This window comes from Poecilia latipinna, unplaced genomic scaffold (assembly GCF_001443285.1).
Source record: "Poecilia latipinna isolate Pla-1442-1.1 unplaced genomic scaffold, P_latipinna-1.0 Scaffold797, whole genome shotgun sequence".
Lineage (NCBI taxonomy): Eukaryota > Metazoa > Chordata > Actinopteri > Cyprinodontiformes > Poeciliidae > Poecilia > Poecilia latipinna.
The window spans coordinates 684,007-705,787 of NW_015113413.1; the positions used below are offsets into that span (position 1 = coordinate 684,007).

Here is a 21,781-nt window from a genome sequence, read left to right on the forward strand (position 1 = left end):
TGCAAGAAGACGCTTTGGTCAGATGAGACCATAATCTGACTACACCATGAGTAGAAGAAAGCAAACACTACACCTCATCGTGCACACAACATCCCCAAGGTGATGCATGGCCATGGCTGTATCATCCTCTGGGTATGGCTTTGTCAATGACAACATGGAAGATGAATGGTGCTAAATGTAGCCCAGAGATAAACCAAACCTGTCTGAAGCTTCAAAAACGGTCAAGACTTGGGCAAAGGTTTTCTTTTTACCACTGAGCCTAAACAGAAGGTCAGAGCTGCAGTTCTTTAGATCAGGTAGTTATATTCAGAGTATTACAAAAGTCCCTGTTTGAATACAGGTGACAAATGAGGTGAAAGAGATATTTCGGTTATAGAATATTGATCTAAGTTTCTTACAAAAACGTATAATATCAGTTTACCTTATACTATATATCTTTTATTTGGTATTTTTACTGTATTTCTTCTCTTTTTTCTAATCGTATTGTAATATTATTTTTGTATGTTTTGTTTCATGGGACTACAGATGGAAATTAGCATTTTGTTAAATCCAGTCTGAATAATATGCTAATATTGTGCGTTCATTAATAGTCACTGTCCCATTCGAATAAAATAAATTACATTTTGATTTGAATTGGGTGTCGGAGCAGGAACATCTAGTACTTCTTACTTGCTTAATAAATGCAGTAAATTATAGCCCATGAGGAAAGTTGGGCTTTTATCCCAAATTCTGGCTACTTCATTTGAAAGCACTGAGGCATTCAGAGTGAGAATCAGTCACACAGCAAACAGAAGGAGGAGGTCGCATGGCCTGCTGCTTCCTGAAGGCTTGATTTTCCTCACCTACACAGTTCCCATGAGGCTGCTCACCCACTCTTTAAACGCTCCCCATACACACAAAACCACCCATTTCAATTTTCATTTGCAGCAATTTTCTGTGACTTTGAGACAATATTGATATAAAAGACTACAAGCTTCTGAGGTGGGGACTGAGATGGAAGTCACCGAGCCATAGTGCATCAGGGCAGTTCAGTAGTCGGACCACTGAAAGAGGAAAAAAAGAAAAGTATTACAAGGTCTTTTTACCATGCCAATATAGCAGAGATGGGGCTCAGTGGTAGATGTGTGATTTAAGTGTCTGTTCAAGCATCACGTCTTTGTGTGTGAGGGTAAATTCAGTCTGGCGGGTTCGGCTCCATGTAGAGTTGTTTTGATTGGCTGTCTACACCGATGCCCCCACCGTGGTCAATCACAATTTGTTTATGTAATTTTCAACAATGTGATGTTTTGAAGGTGCATACCCACTGAGAATATTGATGTGAAGTCAGTGGTTTATCCAGCACTTTAGCAGTGCCTGTAGCCTGCATGAATAATGGGTTTTATGGTACAGGAAATTATTATTACTAGAGCCCCTGTTCAGTTTGATAGAGTACGCTTATGTCTTTTGTGCTTCATTAGATAGCCCACAGAGAAAAGAGGCAGAAGAAATGAAAAGAATAAGGAAAGAGAGAGATGGGGAAATTTGTGAAAAATGAAAAGCTTTTAGGCTTCATTTCATACAAACAAAGCATCTGTAAAACACGGGGTAAAGTTACACATATTCTTACCATGAGCATTTTCAAATCTGATAGCTTCATTTCCACTCTCTTGTGATACAAGGTTAGGCATAATGCTTAGTGTCACAGTGAAAACACGCCTGCCTTTTAAGAAAACAAAAATGTTCCAAATGTGATTTTTGGAGAATCTTCATTTCTTTAAAAACCACCAAAATAAGTTTTAAAGCTTTAAATGATGAATGTATTTATTTCCTGCTATGGCCAAACATGAATATTCATTTATGGTTCAATACCTCTAAGTTATTTCTAAAGTGTAATTCCACAACACACCAGCACGTCTCTTTCCTGTCATGTATTTAAGTAATTGTGATTTGCTTTTTATCTTACATTAACTACTTCAATCCAAAATATTCACAAAGTTTATCATATTTAAGCATCCAACCAATGTTTTAAGCCCGAAGCGGATAAACAGCACAAAAAGCTGAGAGCTATTACCTGTTGTCTTCTACATGAACTTTCATGTTTGGCATAATTTGGGCTCTTCATGACACCATGTGGATTCACACTTTGGACATTTTAAAGGTAATGTATTTTATGGAAAGCATAATGCAACTGTGTCACTTCTAAAACATGTAAAACATTTTGTTTTTAGTTTGAAATATTGATCCAGGATGGTCGGCACACAGTTGGACATGAGCAGTACTTGGATAAAATATACTTTTATTGAAAGGGTTTTAAATGTTTAGCACACCTTTCTAAATATAGTAATAAATCAACAATATTAAATTCACAAATCAATAATGAATGCAATTTGAACTGGAATTTTTATGTGCTCACACAGAAACCAGATTTCTTTGTAGTCTAAAGGGACAAGGCCTGTGGCCAGGTCTGGTTTAATTGCCATCACAACAAAGACATATATAAAAAAAGGCATTTCAATCCTCTTTTATTCTAACTTCTACAATGCCAAGACTAATGAAAGATGCCTCTGAGATGACCTCCCTTTTGCTTTTGAAATATTTGGTCCCATTTCCTTTATGCTTGGAGCCAAAAGAAGGAATGTCCTATTTCCTTAGTGATGGGGGCGTGCTACAGGTGGAGGGATCCTGCTCAGTGGTTCCACACTCAGGCAATGAGGCATAGATGTAAAAAGGATGAAAAATGCACTCTGCGTGTCAGAAAAGGAAATCCTGAGAGCCAGGTAAGAATCTGGCCATTGAATTCAACAGTAAATAGCTTTATTACAAATCAATCTGCAGGAGGCATGGTGCTTCATAATCTTAGAACTACCTACAATCCAGAGCTCCTGGTTCAGTCATGCCAAGATTTAATAATGGACCCAAGTGCAGAGATTCTGGCAGAACTGAGTGTCTTTAATAATAAAGATAAAAGGACGACTGACCGGGGAATCTCAGGACTTGAGAAACACAGAGAGGAACAGAAGAGTCCAGTAATGAACAATGAGAATAGCATTAGATGCAGGTGAGGAAATCAGGTGATTGGGAACAGCTGTGGAAAGGAGCAACCGCTGAGGGAAGGTAAATAATGAAAAACAAAGAAAATGAACGACAACTTAAAGAAAATACAAACCATAAGGAAATAAAAACCTTATTCCACAAAAACATAATGCAAGAATACATAAAAGAAACTAAATACTAAAGAATGAACTTATATGGCAACAACATTCAAACAATACTGCACAGGGAATTGAATAGCAAATATAAAGAAGAAGAAATGGTCAAAACACAAGTCAACCAAAACCCAAACACTGAAGGATCATAACGGTTTCAGATCATTGCATCAACACAAGCAGCAGGATGGAGGAAATAATGAACATTTTCAGATTATCTAGAATTTCCCAACATAGATTTTTCTGACATGAAGAAACGATGACAGGTCTGTGCATGTTCTACTGGGAAAAGGAGGCTAAGATTATTTGCACATTCAAAATAATAATATCTGGGATGATTACAATGACAGTACTAAGATTTCTCAAACTTCATCATGTATTAAACTAATACATAATAAACCTTTTTACATCCTGTTAATTATCATTATAAAACAAAATGTCTGCCTCTTTAAAGTAAAAGCATGTTATGTTCTGTTCGGTTCAATATGAACAATTCTCACACGTTCACTCACTTCATTGCACCTCACACTTTAATTCATAATGTACCTTGAAGCACGGTTACTGATTAGGTTTAATTACAAAAGAATATTAATGTAGATTTAGTGCATGGTTTCACTCATTAAACCTTAATTTGAGGAAATTGCTGTTATAATATGTTTAGTAGAAACCAAACCATAGGTAGAGCTCTGGCTTTGCCAAAAACTAGTTATGTATTTGGTTAACTAGTTGTTATAACAATACAACTCCTAAAGTCAGTAATATGAATAGAGTAATATGATTTATTTAGATGAAAAATGATGTCAGCAGTGCATCGGTTTTGAATTTTGAGAACATATTCAGATGAAATTAACACAAACGAGGTTGATCATTGACATACGGTGATGGTAAAAATCAATGCAAAGAGGTAAAGATTTGGATCCATACTTCCGTCTCGTATTCTATATAATTTAGATTTGCTTTTTCTCGCTCCAGTGAGTAAAGATCTCCTGCTTTCGTTCGATGCCAGAGTTCAATCTGAACATCTTTGCAGTCAAGACAAAAAAAGTTGCAGCTTATCTTTACCAAACTCTGGCAGACTGTATCTCTGTGTGGCAACCTTGTAAAGAGAATGTTTTTAATAAAAGTTTTGAAATCAGTTTGGCAAGCTGAGAGACTTGCTCGGACATTTTCCCCCCCAGTATTTTCCAGGAAATGAAAAGCCATGAGGGGGTGTGGGTGAAAACTGTGCACACATTCTGCAGACTCTGTCACTTGGGGCCCAGGCTTGTCTCATCACAGCTGTTCCACGCCCACATACAAACATGGAGCAAGGAATATAAAGTATTCGAGCCAGATACAGAAAACTTTGGCAAACTTCTCAGCCATGTGTTGCTAAAAGCCGGGAGAAGCATCTGTGTTGGGGAAAATTTTGCAATTTCACTCATTTGTGACCAGAAAAGTATTAAGAATATAGATAGCGAGGCAACAGTATAATGTGGGTTGCATACATGCATACATTCAGACATTGAGTCTGAATATTATAAACAGTGCTTTTAATAGGTGGATTTACACAGTGAGAATTTATATAAACATAAATCTGAAGAAAATAAAAAAACTAAAGAAAAAAACCAATCCTATTTTGTGAGAAACAGACATTTTTTAAAGCTTGTGCATTCTTGTTGACAAATTCCAGGCATCTGGTTTGACAGTCAATGTCAGAGCCACAATATCTAATCTTGAATTGGGTTTTTGTCAACTTGTGCAGCTGGCAGAGTGGGCGTTTGATTTTCATTTTAACTTCAGAGATACTTTTCATGCGCTCTCCTTAATCCACCCGAAGCACTGTGTCAGTGCTTTCTACCAATCAGCTGGCATTGTGCCCTTAATGCACTCCCTGGCTCTCTAAGCTGCTGCCTTTGTGGGAGAAAGAAGCAGCAGTTATTTAAAAATGAGACCCTGTAATGTCAGCTGGTGTGTTGGCATTTCTCTTCAAATGAAGCCGCATCTTCTTTGGAGAAAAGAAAATCAAGAAACTGCCTATTCAAATCCTCTTGATAGCTCTTTTTAATTTTGTATCTTTTATGCACCAATCAGAATTTAGTGGCCACTCTTTTTTTTTTTTTTTTTTTCTTTAAGCTTTGACCTGCTGATACTAATTCTGGTTGAATCAGGGAAATTAGTGACAGCACGGGCATCACACATTGTTCATATTAGGATCAAATGCGATGTTACTCCATGTGTGTGAAAGAGAAAATCTAACCAAGTATGTCTGTTTAGTTTTTAGTGCAAATATCTTAGTACACTTAAAATACGACAAAACTAACTTAAAAATAAATGTTCAAGATATCTAATCTCATTTTAAGATGATTCTTGTAGAGAGATGAAAGTCGTGTTAGTTTCATTGGTGGATTTTATAACTTATAAAGAGACATTTTTCCTGTTTTAGGTGAAAAAAAAAAATCTGCCAATGGAATTAGAACTTTTTCTATATTCAATATTGACTTTAAACAAGCGGATTTGCCTTTCTGAAAAGTTATTTTTAAGACATGTTTGTCTAAATTTAAGTGAAAATAAATATTCTGTTGGACAGAGACGAAAGGACAGAGAGTTAGCTGTCAGTTTTTATTGCTAATTTTATTGCATTTGTAAACTTGTACTGTATTTAATCGTTGTTCTACATAGACATATATTACTTAGAGTAGTCAGACCTCAACTGAATAATTCAGTGCTTAAAATACTAAAGGTTTCTATAAAACACAGTATGAGACTTAAGCTTTCATTTTATTAACTTTGTGTGTACAAAAACACAAAAAAATGTCAGTTTTAAAGCTTTTTTTAACTTGAGGACTTAGATTGAATTAAGCAAGATTGACTAATTATATGAATTCACATTAATATGAGCTAATAATGCAATCAAAGAGTAAATCTGTTATCTATATAATCATTATATAATCATGCCTACTTAACAACCTCAAATCTAAGAAATAAACCAAACATAAGATTAGAAACAATTAGAAACGTGTTTGAGTTGATAAACATCAACAGGTGTGCTTCCATTCTGAAACAGATGCATCTCCGTCTGAATCATCCGTTTAGACAAATGAAGCTGACAAAGTTACTAGAAAAGAAGCTACTTTTCCCTTAAATGAAGCTTTTCTCTATTTTATGTTTGTCTAATTCTCTATATATTTTTTATTGTGCTACTGCAACAATATTGCTTATAAGATTTGTAAAAATCTTCAAATTGCATACAACACAATGGAGCGAACAAGATGCAAACAAAGGGATGGAGTCGCCGTGTGAAGAAAGATTTTTTTGTTGTTGTTTTTTGTATAATCCACACTGATTTTACATGCCAAATGGATTTACACGGCTCTTGGAACTCCATTATACATCCTTGAAAAATAGATGAAAGCCGCACAGCGCCCATCTTTTACAGGTGGACACACACAAACACACTCTTCTGTCTCTGTCTCCCCAGCGTCAGCGTCAGGGTTCCCTCAATGAGTCTGGCAGACACACAGACCACAGAGGTTAAGTGGAGCTCAGGAGGAGAGTCCAGCTGTGATGAAAGACAGATCACATAAGCCACCAGTCTCAAGTCGGGCCGGCACAGCGGGACGCTTTGATTGGAGATGTGGCAAGAGCGGCAAGAAGGGAGTCGAGGGCCGGCTGTGCTGACGTGAGAAGATTACTATATTGTCTTGTTTTGAACAAGCTTGGAGCAGTGGACAGATGCAATTGCATGCAATGAGATTTAACTCAGAAATATGAAAATGTATCCAATTTTACATTGCTGAGGTAACTCAATGCAATGCGCTTCATCTCATGCAGTTTTTTTCAAGGCTGCTTCACCTTTTTATCTGCTCTGGACACATGAGAGCAGGTCTGGCTTTGAGCCTACAGGCAGTTTGTACCGAGTGATTCAGTCAAGAATTATGTTACTTTGGCATCTCATTTTTAAAATCTTTAATCAATTAAAGAGAGAAATTCTTCGTAGCTTTAGAAATTCTTAAAACATTTGGAACAGTGCAGTGTACCTCCACCTGTTCACGGTTCAGTGTTTTCAGAGTCACTTATTTGCGGATGTTTGTCAAACACAACTCTAACATATTTGCCAAAATTTGCCTTTTCTCAGATTTTTTTTTTTTTTGCAGAGCAAATCTAAAACACTCAAAAGAAAATGCAGCGTTGGAAGCTGATATACTGAGCTATAACGTTCAGAGATGTCTTATTTCCTGGAGTTTGCACAACAGCCAATTCAGGAGCGCCATGCACTTTCCTTGCAGGTTATTGACTAGACCCCCAACAACAGAGACACTAAAGGTTATGGACGTTAAAAAGCTATTATGAGCATTTTTAGGTAAGAACTCACATTTCTGTGGATTTTGGCTGCAAATTCAAGGTGTCTGTAATATTCCCTAATTTTTCTCAAGAAAATGGTTGACATAAATAACTATCTGTGAAAGTAATAACAGGTACTATTAAAAAGCAGAAATAAAAAAAAAAAAATTTTTCCTCCCTGCCATTTCTGAATAAAAAATAGAGCTCAGAACGGACAAAAAGCATTTGGAAACTATATAATTGTTTGTTGAGGAAACCACTACAAGATGACGAAAGCTGAAGCGATAACATCCAGGTATTTTTATTATTGAAATATATTGAAACATATTCCATTTAAATATCAGATATTGTACAAAAATATAGTTTTGTGCATTAATTTGGAACAAAGCTACATTTCTAATCCTTCCCATGCCAGTGTTTAATACCTGCCTTTTCTTTCAGATGCATACAAAGATTGTGAATAATGATCCGATTTCCATGCCATAATTGACGCTTCATATGTATCATAACTAAGCCAGGCTGCCACAGATGTTTTGGATGTTACAGCTAATGAAACAAGATGTAGATGACACAATATGCAATACTGTTACAAAATGTGTGTATTTGTACGTACATATTACCAATACCATTGCTTAGTCTCACATTATGCTATGCACACACCTTCTCTGCAACTATTCCCTCACTTCGGCATGCTGAATGCATGCACTGGCTTCAAAGTCAGGTCAGCCGTGTTTATTTTTTTTAATTATTCAATAAATAATTATTTGACCACTCATGGCCTTGCAGATAGTGTATTAAATGCTGACCTTTCATACCCTGGCAGTAAATTTATCATCAATTATAAAAAATATATACGACCACTTCAATTTATTTTTTTTTTTACATTTAGTGCTATTATCACATATTTACTCATTAAAAGATATATTTTTAAACTGAACTTATCCTTTGCATGAAACTCTCGGGACTTTTTCCAGGACTTGTCAGTGAAAATAAACAGAAACTATAGAGTTAATTTGTTTGGTATATATGTTTATAACTCAAAGTTTCATGACTTTCATGTAACTTTGCTTGTGTCAGTACACATTCAAACAAATCCAATCATCCATTATCTCTTGATATTTCAAAATCAATCAACTTTAACTGTGAAAGCTGAAACCGTCTGTGACGCAGTGGCTCTCAGAGATAGTTATGGCTGACCACAGAACCCACACTAAATTCTTCTTTTCCATCCTCAGATGTTCCCGACAAAGCCGGCCTGTTTGTGCACAACGATGGATTATCCAGTTAATTTCTGTTACGTTGGATGAGGATTCATTTTTCTGCAGACTGATATGAGAAAGAATGAGTTTTAGAAATTCAGCTGAGGGGCATGACGGTCGGAGCTTTGTGTTTGAATGGTAAACTGCACAGTAGGGGACTCAGTTTCCTGCCTGCAGCAAGGAGTCTAATCTCCCAATTAGCTACTTAATATGCTCATTAAAAAACAGCAAAGGCAAATCTCCTGGAATAACACACAAAAACAAAGATGTCTTTCTAATGCATTTTTAGAGGTAAGCAGCGTGAGTCAGGCAGCGTTCCTACTCTATGAGCAATCAGTGACTCTTTGAAGTAGCTGTTTGGAGTCAGCACCGGCACTGCGCAGTGGTTGTCTATATTTTTCACACCCCTCTTGGATCCTGTTGTGCAGCATATAATTACTAAGTGGGTAGTTTGTTTGATTCCTAGAATTTGAGGATTCTTTCTCACTTAAACATGCTGAAACAATCCATTGGTGAAAAGCACAAGATAAACAGCATTTATTTTTTCTAATTGGTGCATTGAGCATTGCTTAACATGTACAAAAGGTAAATGTTTGTTTTAGGAGAACCTCCATCCTGGATGTTGAAGGGTACTATAGAGGAGAGATTTTTTTTTTTTTTCTTAGTTTTGTAAAGTTATTTTGAGATCTTGGGATTTTGTTAAGGTTTGCTGTGTGTGCTTAATCTGTGCTTGTTCTTTCATGTCCTTCTGAACATTTCAATTGGCGTTTGATAAATTCTAGTTACCTTAGAAATACGGTTTTATATAATTAAATGTTGACTTCAGGTCTATAAATATCACTTTCATTCACTGCAACTAAGTTGACTTGTTTGGTTTTGGGTTTTTTGTTGTTTTTTTTTTTTTTTTTTTTTTTTTTTTTTTTTTTGTTTTTTTTTGGATGCCAGTCTTACTAGCACAGTTTAGAAACAATCGCATTTGAGAAATAGAGGAAATCAATAACATTTTATGACAAATAAAGCTTTATGTCACTGAGCTGTTAAAACTACAATCAAAGCTATATTGCTAAGAGGTCATTTTAGACTGTGTGATTCCTTTTAATGACTGAGATAAAACATCTTTGTCTCCATATAAAATAGACAACATGCTTTAAATCTCCTCCAGAAAAGAAAAATGCAATTAGCCACCGGTTTTCCATATAGGAGAATAAATAAAAACAGCAACAACAATAACATTTTATTACTTGTCAAATTTAAACAAATGTGCATCATTGCTCTCTGTCATTTTCTTTATTTATTCTAATGCAGTTTACATTTTTTCTTAAAACATTAATCTCACCTTGCAAATTTTATCTATAATATACATGAGAAATGGAAAAATTATTGCAGTGATATTCAACCTAAAACTGAATCTTTTCTGACTGACAAAAAAGATCTAAAATGTAGATAATTCATACCACAACGTGACAATAAACATCCGAGTAATCTAAAACACGGAGTTTGGAATATAGAAAGGCTAAATTTAGTCTTCATTTAAGGTCATTCTTCCGTCTATAGTGACCCCGCCTCCGGCAGCTTCGGGTCAATCTTCAGTCAGGGTCACAAAAAGCAAAGGCTGCCACTGGCCTGTGGGCTTTTGGACGACCCTGACAACGCTACAGGCAAAGCCAAGTTGGTGAAAGCAGGAATAAAAGAGGAAATGCTCAGAGAATGACAAGGTGATTCAATCCCTCCATTGTTGCAGTCATCTCAAGTAGCCCACAAAGCCGGGCTGACAGCAGTTTATCTTTGTGACATGTCTGTCATTCCACTGTGAATTCCAAACCCGATGTAGCAACGGCGCCGCAAGAGGTGAGATCCCCCAGCATTATCGATGACAGTACATCCAGAGCCGTATCTCTGCTTCCGCTCCATAATAACTGTCTTTCACAGACACCCTGAGCTGCAGCCGAGCTTCTGCGGCTAATTCTACAGTTTTCAGTGTGTTAAAACAGCTGTCAGCACCACATTTAGAAAGAATTACATGGATGTGAGGTAATTGACAAGTGTAGCACATTGTGATTTGTGCCTGTGTGTTCAGGTGTGAGCATGTCACAATGCTTCCAGAACAAAACAGCATTTTGCCTCTCCATCTCAGCACATTGTTTTTATTGTAAGTTCCTGGAGAACTTGTCAAGATCAGATTAAATTACTTGTTGAAAACATTTCAAACCATGAAAATCCTAATAGATGAATTCAAACTGACTGTCTATCTGAACCTGTGATTGAGGTCAGCTTCACTTATCAGGGGTTTGCAATGCAATTCTTCTTTAAAGGTCAATGTAGCTTCACCTTTTTTATTTTTCTCTGGATTATTATGTTAAAATATGGAAAAGACAGATGAAGGTATAAACTTAGAGACAATCTATGTTAATATTTGATGAGTTTCATTACAACAGTGCAGAATAACTGGTTGGTGGATTGTTAAAAAATTAAAACCAGGACAACAATACCACAGCAAAAGACAAATTCAACACAATTTATCTGTCAAATCACCAATAAAGTGATCAAGAGACTCAAAAGATTTTATGTAATTAAAATGAATCAGCCAATTTGAGATTATAGAAGAAATGGACTCCTGGTAAAATGTCCTTTATCTCATGGAGGTAAGACCTCCCATTAAACTCTCAGTAATTTTCCATCTTATTTTGTAGAAGGAGAATAACAGCAGCGTTTTCTCATTTTCTACCAAAGTGAATCCCTTCAGAAAAATAAAAAAGACCACGTTTGCCCTCTAACATTTTGTTGAACACGACTCTGGGTGCATGCCAGGTGTTTTGTTTATTGTATGGGCAGACTGACATTTAAAGATGCATTATAAGTTTGCAGGAACAGCAGTGGAAACTGTGCAGGTGTCAGATGTGAGCACTGACCCCCGTCTGACAGCTGGTTCGGCTGGTTGGGAGACGTTGTCCCCCATCAGGTAAAACCTCGCTCTGAATCTTGTCGGCACAGCTGTGATCCTTAAAAGAAGGACAAACCAGTCTGGTAAGAACAGAGTTAGCATCTTCAATGACTTTGGTTTTTGTGTTATACTGCTTTTGTTTTCTTGACACTGCAATGCATTAATTTTCTTCTCTTTTATATTACTTTCACTTAAAGAATATGGAAGTAACTTGATCATGTAAAATTTCAGAAAAATTAGTGTAAAAACTTTATTTGTGGTTACTCACATTTAGGTTTTTTCTTATTATTGCAGAGACATTTAAATTGGAAATGCTGCAGTTACATTTGTCTTCTTTGGATCATGTTATGCATAGCAACTGTTCCTCCTGGTAACTGGTGTGGAATCATGCAATTTGTCCAAGGTAGCTGCCAGATTTTAAAAATTGTGTTTGTTTTTCCTCAGTTTTGTGCCTCTGTCACTGGAAGGTGTTAAGAAAAGTGGCTGAAGCAGAATCTAATCCTAAGAAGGCAAATCCTTTTTCTGGGTTTATTTTTAGAAAATGCAGCCATGGCAAGTAAACACATTTTTTTTTCCTTTATGTAATTTAGTTAACATCAAATTGAACAAATTTGTCTCACTTAACTTCTCTGCTTGTTTTACCCGACGCTTGAGCTGTAACAGAAAAATTTTATCAATATACAACTCCTGACAAAATTATTGACAAGCTTGGTGAGGGAGTGTTAAAAATCTTGAAATAAAATCATCTTTAAATGTGTACGAGTTACACATTTTAAAGTGTCATAATTTACAGTTTTAAAATTTCAAGATTTGTTGATCTATGTGTAACGTGGTTATTCATCCGTATAGAAATAAATGTGTTTTGCAAAACTGCAATAGAAACATTTTTGTTGCATCACTTGAGTCACATGATCAACAACCGAATGTCACCACTGGCACAAACCAAGAAGAAATAGACAACAGGAAGTTGGAAATCCAACGGAAAATCTTTGCGGTCTGCTGAAACTGTGCAGAGGATGGTTGAAGATTCCCTTTTCTTTACACTCAAAGTGCCTTCCTATTGGCAAGAGGGGTCATAAAAGCTCTTCACAGCAGGAGAGCCCAAAATGATGCCAATGGAGATTCATTAAAAACAATATGTTGTTCATGCATGCTACATGTGCAGGCTTTGATTATCACCAGTCAAAATGAGTACTGGGCAAAAATGAGGGTCGTTAAACTCCAAATGCCTCTTTTATTTCTGGATTTTATGACAGCAAAATATGCCTTATCTTTTTCTGAAGTTATGGAGCTGTGGACATTTGAGAATGAGTGGCCTCTTTATTTGTTCTGTGGAGGAAACAGTAGATTTACCTCCAAATGGAACAGAAGGTATAGATTTAATGTTAAAACCACGGGAGTTTTGTTTGGTGATTTAGTTGCTGCAGTTCAGCTAATGTCTGACATCCATGGATAGCAGGTCTTGTGACTAACAGTCGGGTCACTGGGTCAAGTGCTGGCAAATTCAGGACATCTGGAGGCAAGAAATCCCCGGACTTATCTTTTGCCTCAAGCCTGTTATGCAAGATCAGAATTACAGTTAGCACCAGATTTTTTCCCCCTGCCTGTCAGTCATGGTTGGAGCTGTTGGTTGGTCGAATGTGCGAGAGCAGGAGAACAGCTGGTTCATGTTGTGATCTGGCGTCAGGCCTACTCTCCCAGGATTGTGTGCGTGGGTGTAAATCTTGAAGGAGATGCACTTTCCAAGTCTTGTATGACCCAGTCATGGTGGTGGGCCGGGCCTGCAGCTTTCCTTCCAGCAGCAGAGAACAGAAACAGATGGAATAAAGAGCCAGAATCCAGTCTGCTGGGATTCATTGGGCTTTTACTTCTCTCTTGTCAAATAGGTTTTGTTTTCCAAGTCTGGCTGTCTCCTCAGTAAGAGACGATTGGATTTACTCTTTTTTATCTGTTCCCTCATCAGAAATCCCCTTTCTCTTTCTTTCCCTCCCATTTTTCCCTTTGTGTCTTAGTTTGTATTTTCTTCTCACCTCATCTGTTTTCCTCCTTTTTACTCGTTTCCTTCTCCACCCCTTCTTCTCTTTTAATCACCTCTCCCTCCACTCTCGTTTTAGCGCGATCGCATCCTGCCATTTCTCTTCAAACCTTCCCTTAAATTTCCTCGCTCTCTCCTCCTCTCCTGATCTTCTTGCTCCCATTCTTCACCAACTCCATCCTGGTGTAGCAGCCTGTGGAATGACAGGATAACATATGAAGCCAATCATCTCTGGGAGTGGCTCTGAAATATTTTCTGTTTTCATGCCCTAGGACTGTTTTTTTTTTTTTTTTTTTGTTTCTGTTTGTCTGTGTGATTTCGGTTTTGTTATGAGCATCATTTCATGCATGATTGCTCCATTTATTATCATTCCTGTAATACAGTAAGTGCAGGTAATAAAGAAAGGCAGAGAGATGAAGCCCTCCAGTGAGCAAAAATTGGATTCAAATAAATAATTCGTCTTTCAAAATCACTGAGAAGTGAGTCTTAAAATTGAGTTTTAGAGAATTATTTAATTACAGCTGATGAATGTCACAATTTTCCTGAATTATGTTGAATTACTTTGAAAAAAATTCAAATATAGATATAATGAAAATCAGCTTTACTTTGTGTTAGTATCCTTCCTTATTGACACTGAGGTAAAATGATGAACTGCACACTAAGCTTAAGGTGTCATCCATGCAGATCTGATCCTTCAGGCTCGTATTTTCAACAACATCCACATTCTCCTGGGTAATCCAAAACACCACAGAGTGAAAAGACTATTCTTATTTATTTATATATTTGTCAAATAAAATCATCTGCATCTAAGCAAACCATAACAGCTGTCACTGCAGTGGAAAACATTAGCGCATCTGTTTATGTGGAGATAGAGACATCGGCATCTCTGTGCGACTAAAAAAAGAAACGTGTCAGGCTGTTATTGTGAACCAGGCATTTAAGTTATTTTTGGTTTGTTTTGTTTCAATAAAGTTATTTTGAAAATGCTTTAAGTTATTAGGGTCTTACTCTGGTTTCAGAGCCCTGTTTATGATTTATTGCAAATGGAGCATTAAGTTAGCACTGGAATTTCCATACATACATAATTAACATGAGTGTCAAAGATTTCATGCTTATAGTGATTTATTAATGTTCTGCCAAGAACAAAAATAAGATGCACAAGTTTGAATTCATTGTCAATTTTCCTAATCCACAGTGTCAAAAAATACATAGAAGCTAAAATAAATGAATACATAAATTTTGTTACAAGTTTCAGTGAAATTACATGCGTTTTAAAGCCATCAATATTTTACCCCAGTAATTCTGCCTGACTACGTCTCATTAGTACTTCTGCTTACATTACATTATACATTTTTGGGGATCATAGTAAAACCCCCAACTGGGACCAAGTTTAGTGCTGCATTCAGAAAGTTGGACACCCTGACTTTGACTCCTCCAACAGTCCTCTGGTCGCTGTGGCCAAACAGTTTGACCGTCTCTCCTGAATACCAACATTTTGTCCTGAAGTCTTTTGGCCTGTCCATACAAAGCAGCAGAACATTACAGTCAACCTTGAAAGTGTCAATTTTGGACGAGAGGATTCTTTGACAGGAATCATTCTGTCAGTCCATGTTGGTCTTAATCATAGATCCGTTTCCACTGATGACAGAATAAATCTTTAATATGATGTTTCCTGGACTTCAGAGATGTACAGTCGGTAAATAGGAGTCGCAGTCATTCATGACAGTGAACATGAAAATGTTTCTCTGATTCTCACCATCTTTTCCTTCAATAAATATTAAGAATATCTTTGAAAGTGGGACATATTTACACAAAGCTGACATGAGGAATCTACAGAGTAATTAAGAAATAATAAAATGTATTGTTAACTTTCAGACATTGTTATTGATAAATGGAAATGTTTTTGTTTTTTTTTTACCCTTTTTTATTATTAAAGATGAAATAGCAAAAACACTTGGATTTCATATATGATCATAACTGAAACAATACAATATAATCTATAGAGAGCTTTAAAGCCACTGGTATCAGCTGTTCTCTTTATTCTGCATATTTTATTAAACTGAGTTACTTCTCTAATAAAAGTGCCACATCATCCCATGAGCTGCTAGTATTTTATAAAGTTTATTAAAGGCAGTGAGTAAGAAAAAAATATGACAGGTTGTTAAAAACATTTAACCTGTTTTAATTTAGCCGAGCCTCTGAGAACCGAATGACTCTTTTGTAAAGGGATCTTTTAATAAAACAAGAGCAGCTTTACACTTAAAATTAGACTTGACAGTCTCTTACAGTTTTAGTGTGCTTATCATTAACACCAAGAGTTCTGGTCATTAAGATCATGCAAAACAAACATCTGTAATTAGTTAATTAATTAGGGATTAAACTAATTGGTGGTACTCTTGGTTGCAGATAAAGAAACACATTTATTCTGCATATTCTGCTGGTTGTATGATTACCATCTTGGCCAGGGGTGTGTGTGTGTGTAGGTGTGTGTGTGTGTGTGTGTGCTCGCTGCCGTAGCTCTTTAATGAGAGACCCTTTTTGCTGCACATTCAGCTCCAAGATGCCCCTCTCTCCCCCCCCCCCCCCGGCCCCCCCTCCCCTCCTGCCTGTCTACCCTGTCAGGTCTCTGGAAAGCACGTCTCAACACGAGTCCCTGTTGCCCGGTGATGCAGGCGCTTCATATTGGCAATGTAGTGTCTTTTCAAATTCATATCTCCCTCGGGTCCCGTGGGTGGCAGCTTTGGATGCAGCCTAATCAGAATTCTCCTCCTTGTGAGCTCACGTTGTGGAAAAGTGGCTGTGTGTGCGTGTACGTGTGTGTGTGTGTGCTTCTAAAGGATAAGTATAAGAGGATAGAGCTATCTTAAAGGTCTCACATGTGGGAGCCAAGACTCGTTTCAGAGATAATTCTTGCTGTGTCGTGCAAGATTCGGTCCTGACAGAATTGGTTGGGATCACATATTTAAGAGTGGGTGATAAGCAGGGGTGTGGTGCAGGCTCCGTTTGGAGGCCAGCTCAACCCGAACCATATGGAACTCATTTTGTTGTCTATACGTTACAGTAAAAACAACTCCCTGCTTCAAAATCCCTTAAAGTTCCTCTGAGAATGTAAGTATGATTCTTTTTCACAAGAGCAAAGGTGTGGTTCGTTACAAGTGAAAACATAACAGATTACCCAAAAAGGAAATCTGTTAAGGGAATTACATTCATACCGCGGACATGTGGCGTTCCAAAACACTCAGACAGCCAACAGCTAACATGTTAAACACTAAATATTACCAGGTAACTCTGGTCTGGATTCTAGTGGAAATAACTTAGTGCAGTTAAAATAAGAAAACTGACTTATTAGTAACTTTTCCTTAACAGTCGTCAACACTGATGAAAAAATATTTATTCCATTGACAGATTATTTCATTCACGGGAAAAATGTGTTGTTATAAACGAAATAATCTACTGATGGAACAATTGATTTTTCATTAATAGTAAGTAATTACTTACTTAAAACAAGCTCCTCTACTTGACTGAAAAGTTACTTAGTTTAGTCTCATTTCAAGTGTACAGTAGTTATAGTGAAATTACTGTTATATATTTAGTGCATCCATAATTATCTGCACTGTGCATGAAGATGTGCAGAAAAGGATTCAATTAATTGAATTTAAATCCAAGCTTTAATTTAATCACCTGAATGGTTCGTTACCTTTTCTCTGCAGAACTCAAACTGAATTTGATCCAGGTGTGTTGGAGAAGGGATGCAGCAAAGCAGCCATCAATATCTGCAGGAGCAGTCAAAGATCCCTCACTGCACACTTCACCTTGTAAATGCTATTGGAAAAGACTAGGTGCTATTTAATTGGCAAAAGGAAGTTATAGAAAGTATCAACAGCAGGGATGCCACTAATTGTAGAACAAGGGATGGAATTTTGCTGAACAACAAATTCTTAGCTTGTTGTTTTTTTCTCAACAAGAGGAATGAAGGTTGATTTCAGCCGTGCTTCCCCGTGAACTGTCAGTCAGAGAGAACGTCTCCCAGATTTTTCTCTGGTCTGCTTCTGTCCGAGCTCCACATCTCTGTCCGACCAGCGGGCAGCTCATGGCAGGAGCATGTTTCTACTGGGTGCATGCAGAGCCTGGTGTGCAGACACAACTCAGCGTAGGACTTTGTTTTTGATGCTTAAGTGAAAAGTGAGGAAAGAAGAAACAGGTTTTCTTATCCACTGACATTTGTACACACACGTGTGCATAACTCTTTGCAGAAGCTGCTCTACATGCTGCCTCTCACTCTCTGATAAATTGCAGTGTAAAGATTTAGTAGCTTGTAACCAGAGCAAACACGTAGAAGATTTTAGAAAGTACATAAAGCATAAATAATTTGCCACTTTAATTATGTGACACTTTTTTATTCCTGCAGTTAAATCACCATAAAACAAGCTGCTCTAATCTTACCTGTGAGTTTTTGAACGTGCAGCAGAAGGAAAGTGTTCAAATTGGGGAGCCATCTAATCATGTCGTTTCCTGTCCGGAGCTCCTCTGGGGCTAATCGATGGCTGAGCGGCTTTAAAAGGAGACGTAGAAATGAGTCCAAAATGACTGGGCATTCTCAGGCCTCATTTCCTCACTGATTAGATCAGCATCTCCTCCCATACAATGATGTTTTCATTATGCCACTGCCCTCTCATCCTCTTCCTCACTTTTCTCCTCTCCTTTTGTTGAGCTGGTGAAGCAGACACAAACCGACAGCTCTGTACAACAATAATCCGGAGAGTGTCACTGCTTTAACCTGAGAGATTTAATCATCTGATTTGTTCAGGACAAGCTCATCTGATCTGCACTGAAAAGCTGTGATGAAACAGAGCAATCAGGCAAACAGTAAACTAACAGTCTGACTTGTTTTATATGAGTCAGACACTTTTTGGTGTGGGAATTGTTAATAAGGGAAGAACACTCAGATATATTTCTATAGAAGTCAGGTGTTTTAAAAATGACAAGAAAATCTATACAGGAAACTGTTTTCTAAGGAAGTGGATGTAGAAAGTGCTCATAAAATACCAGATTTAAACAAATTAGACCAAGAAAAAAAATTTCTAAACTTTTGCCACATTTAATGTGACGCATGAAAACAACACAGAATAAGTGAGCAGACCCTCAAATGTAAAGTTTTCCTAAAGCTCCTAAATGCAGGAGAGGATATATTCTGTAATACATTTTGCTCATTTCTTTTCCTTGATTGTTGTTTTCTTTATTCAGATACTTCTGTCTTGTAAATCTTAAAACTTTTACTGTACTTGTAAATGTCCAGAGAGACACAGTTGTGTTGCTTGTCATAATACTATTGCTTTTTTTCCTACTGTGAATCCTTTATTGTTGGGAAAGCTCTGTTTTCAAAACGTATAGGTCTTTAATTGTTGTTTAAGGCTCTTGAAAAGAATCTGAAATGTGTTAAACTGTTGACGGCTTTACAAAATACGTGACTGAAAGCTGGAAGAGATTGAATCTTTGGTATGTCTCTATATTTAAGGGGAACATTTCTGGAAGAAATATTTTTGGACAAAGAAGCTTACAATCTGTTTGGGACTCCTCTGCAGTTTGGGGATTATGGCACTAAATGTTTTTGTTACCACTGGGATCCATTTGCTTTCATTCCGCTCCAGTTTTTCTTGATCTTTGCTCCACTCGGTGTAAGTATCTTAAGGGACTGTCACAGCTTCTTGACTACAACTCAGATCTTTTCAACTTGTCTTCTTTTATTTTCTATCAATTTTCCCCTACTTCTCTCTTTTAGCCACTTTAACAGCTTTCATTGGCATGAGGGATACTGTACAAGAATTTGTGGCAAGCTGCCTGTCTGCGCGTCCCCAGATACGGATTAGTTCCTGTTACAGACTATATTTACCTGACTGCGCAACAGGAATACTTGACATCCTCAGATATCCGTCTTCAGTGGCTGTCCCGCTTGTTATAATGGAGATCGTTCCCCACTGCATTGATCTGAAACTATATTTAGAAGCCTGGGATGTTCGAAACATTCATCAGTGCCTTTGAACCCCATTGCTCTGGAGACTACAATACCAAGCTTGTCTGTTCTCTTTTTTTATAAATTCATCTCTAGGTAATACAGCTGTTTTCTAATAAATGACTACTGCTAGAGGGAAACTTGAAAAAGTCTGAAGATATTTTCGGATTCACTCAAAGAAAATTAGTACAGACTTTCAATGTGAGAGCATCCAGATTTTAACTGTCTGACTTGAGCTCAGGCAAATTTGGAGACCTTGAAGGTTTCCCTATTCTTTGTTATTCTATCCACTTGTTATTTTATCCACTTTGTGCATCAGTACAACTAGCAGCATCATACCCTCACAGCAGGATGCCACCAGTTAGTATCATTGGTTCCTGCAGGATATTATCAGATGGTATGCACAAAAACTATCACTTCACCTGAACCCACGAGCAAAACCACATCCCCAGCACGGCGCACAAACCTAACTAACTGTGCATGACCCACAAAAACAGCGCATCTGATCCATGCATGGCTGAAGGTGCTCAATGCTAAACACTCACATGCTTATATGCCTGCATAGCGTACTTTGTTACAAATTACACTAAATTATAAAAACAGGAAAGCAAACCGGAGGACGGAGATTCCCAGGTTCAGGTGGAGTGACTGAGACATCCAGAGGATGAGGAGGTGAAGCAACTTTTGCTTAATTTATCCTGTTTTTGGAAAACACTCAGACTACATTTAACTCTTTAACTTTCCCGAAGTCTTAGCGCAATGCTCAAGAAGAGTGTGGCAGATTTTATCGTATGTTAACGGAGAAGCAATGGGAATGTCTAGTCAGTTCAGTTCCCAAAACCTCAACAAAAGTAGCACTTGTTAAAGCGCACACAGGGTCAGTGTGAATGCTGGGGACCGTGCAACGTGACCCATCTTAGGACTGAGAGAGGGTTAAAAATATGTCAATTCATTTTTAGCTAGCTTCATTGCATAGTCACATTTAGCTTACAGAAAGAGCGCCAAGCCGCCAAGTAAACAAAAGTAAACCGACCAATAACATTTAGGTTGAGGATGTGCCCATCCCCCACAGACCTACACAGATGTGAGCTACTTACAGGAAGTTTTGACACAACAGATCATTTTTATATTTCTCCACAATTTTATTAATAGTAGAGGGAGAAAATAATAATAAAAAATTTATACTCAAAAGAAAATCTCAAGCTACACATCATGCGGACAGCTGTACAGCTGCAGGCGCTACTGGTTAGTTTAGTGTTATATGATTTGAAAACCTCTCTTTGACGCCTTCAAAACATCCTTCTGGTCACTGAGGCCAAATAACTCCGTCTTCTTCTGCTCTGACCTTCACCTCAACAGACCAGGCAGCTTTTCCAGCTGGGCAGCTGCAAACCTCAGTCAAGCCTGACTGTGTCAATTTCAGAGCAGAAGATTATTTGTGCACCAGCGTCTGCTCAGTCCATTATTAAATCAAACTTTCTTAACGGTGAAGCTGATGTTCCCACAAATCCTAATAAACTGCCCTGAGAAATGAGGTGGTTTAAACTGATCTGACAGTTTAGATCAGGTGGTTGAAATCTGGACGCACAAAGGTTATAGGAAGTCATTTCCAAAGGCATTGACCTCAAGAATGTTGGAAATTCATAATCTTTTCATAAAATCTGGGGCAGAAACAATAATTCTATATGCATATAGATATTTAAGCCTGTATGAGTAATTTTGATCCAGTGTGGATTAAAGAAAATCCACATTGAATTCAGGATGTATTCACTGTATTCACTATAAAGGCCCAAATTATGACAATGATGCCCATTTGCATGTATATCTCGACATAAATAGTGATCCAAACAACCAGCATTAAGATTTTTATTTTCCAATTTTTACTCTCGATGTCCTAAAATGAATAAAGAATTTATCTTAAATGATGTACTTTATAAAATGTTACTGAAGAATTATGTAAAAGGGTTTTTAATATTTAATAAGCTTAATCACCCTTCAAAGGGTTAAGCAAACACTAAGCCTTTCTGC

The 21,781-nt window shown here is 37.3% G+C and overlaps 1 long non-coding RNA gene across 1 annotated transcript; it reads right to left on the reverse strand.

Moving 5' to 3' along the window:
- Positions 1 to 10,040: 10,040 nt before the first annotated feature.
- On the reverse strand, positions 10,041 to 18,680 carry LOC106956205 (uncharacterized). Its single transcript, XR_001426732.1, has 3 exons — positions 17,441 to 18,680; positions 13,800 to 13,936; positions 10,041 to 11,766 (listed from the first exon to the last, which is right to left on the reverse strand). It is a non-coding gene; the product is annotated as an uncharacterized LOC106956205 (long non-coding RNA).
- Positions 18,681 to 21,781: the final 3,101 nt, after the last annotated feature.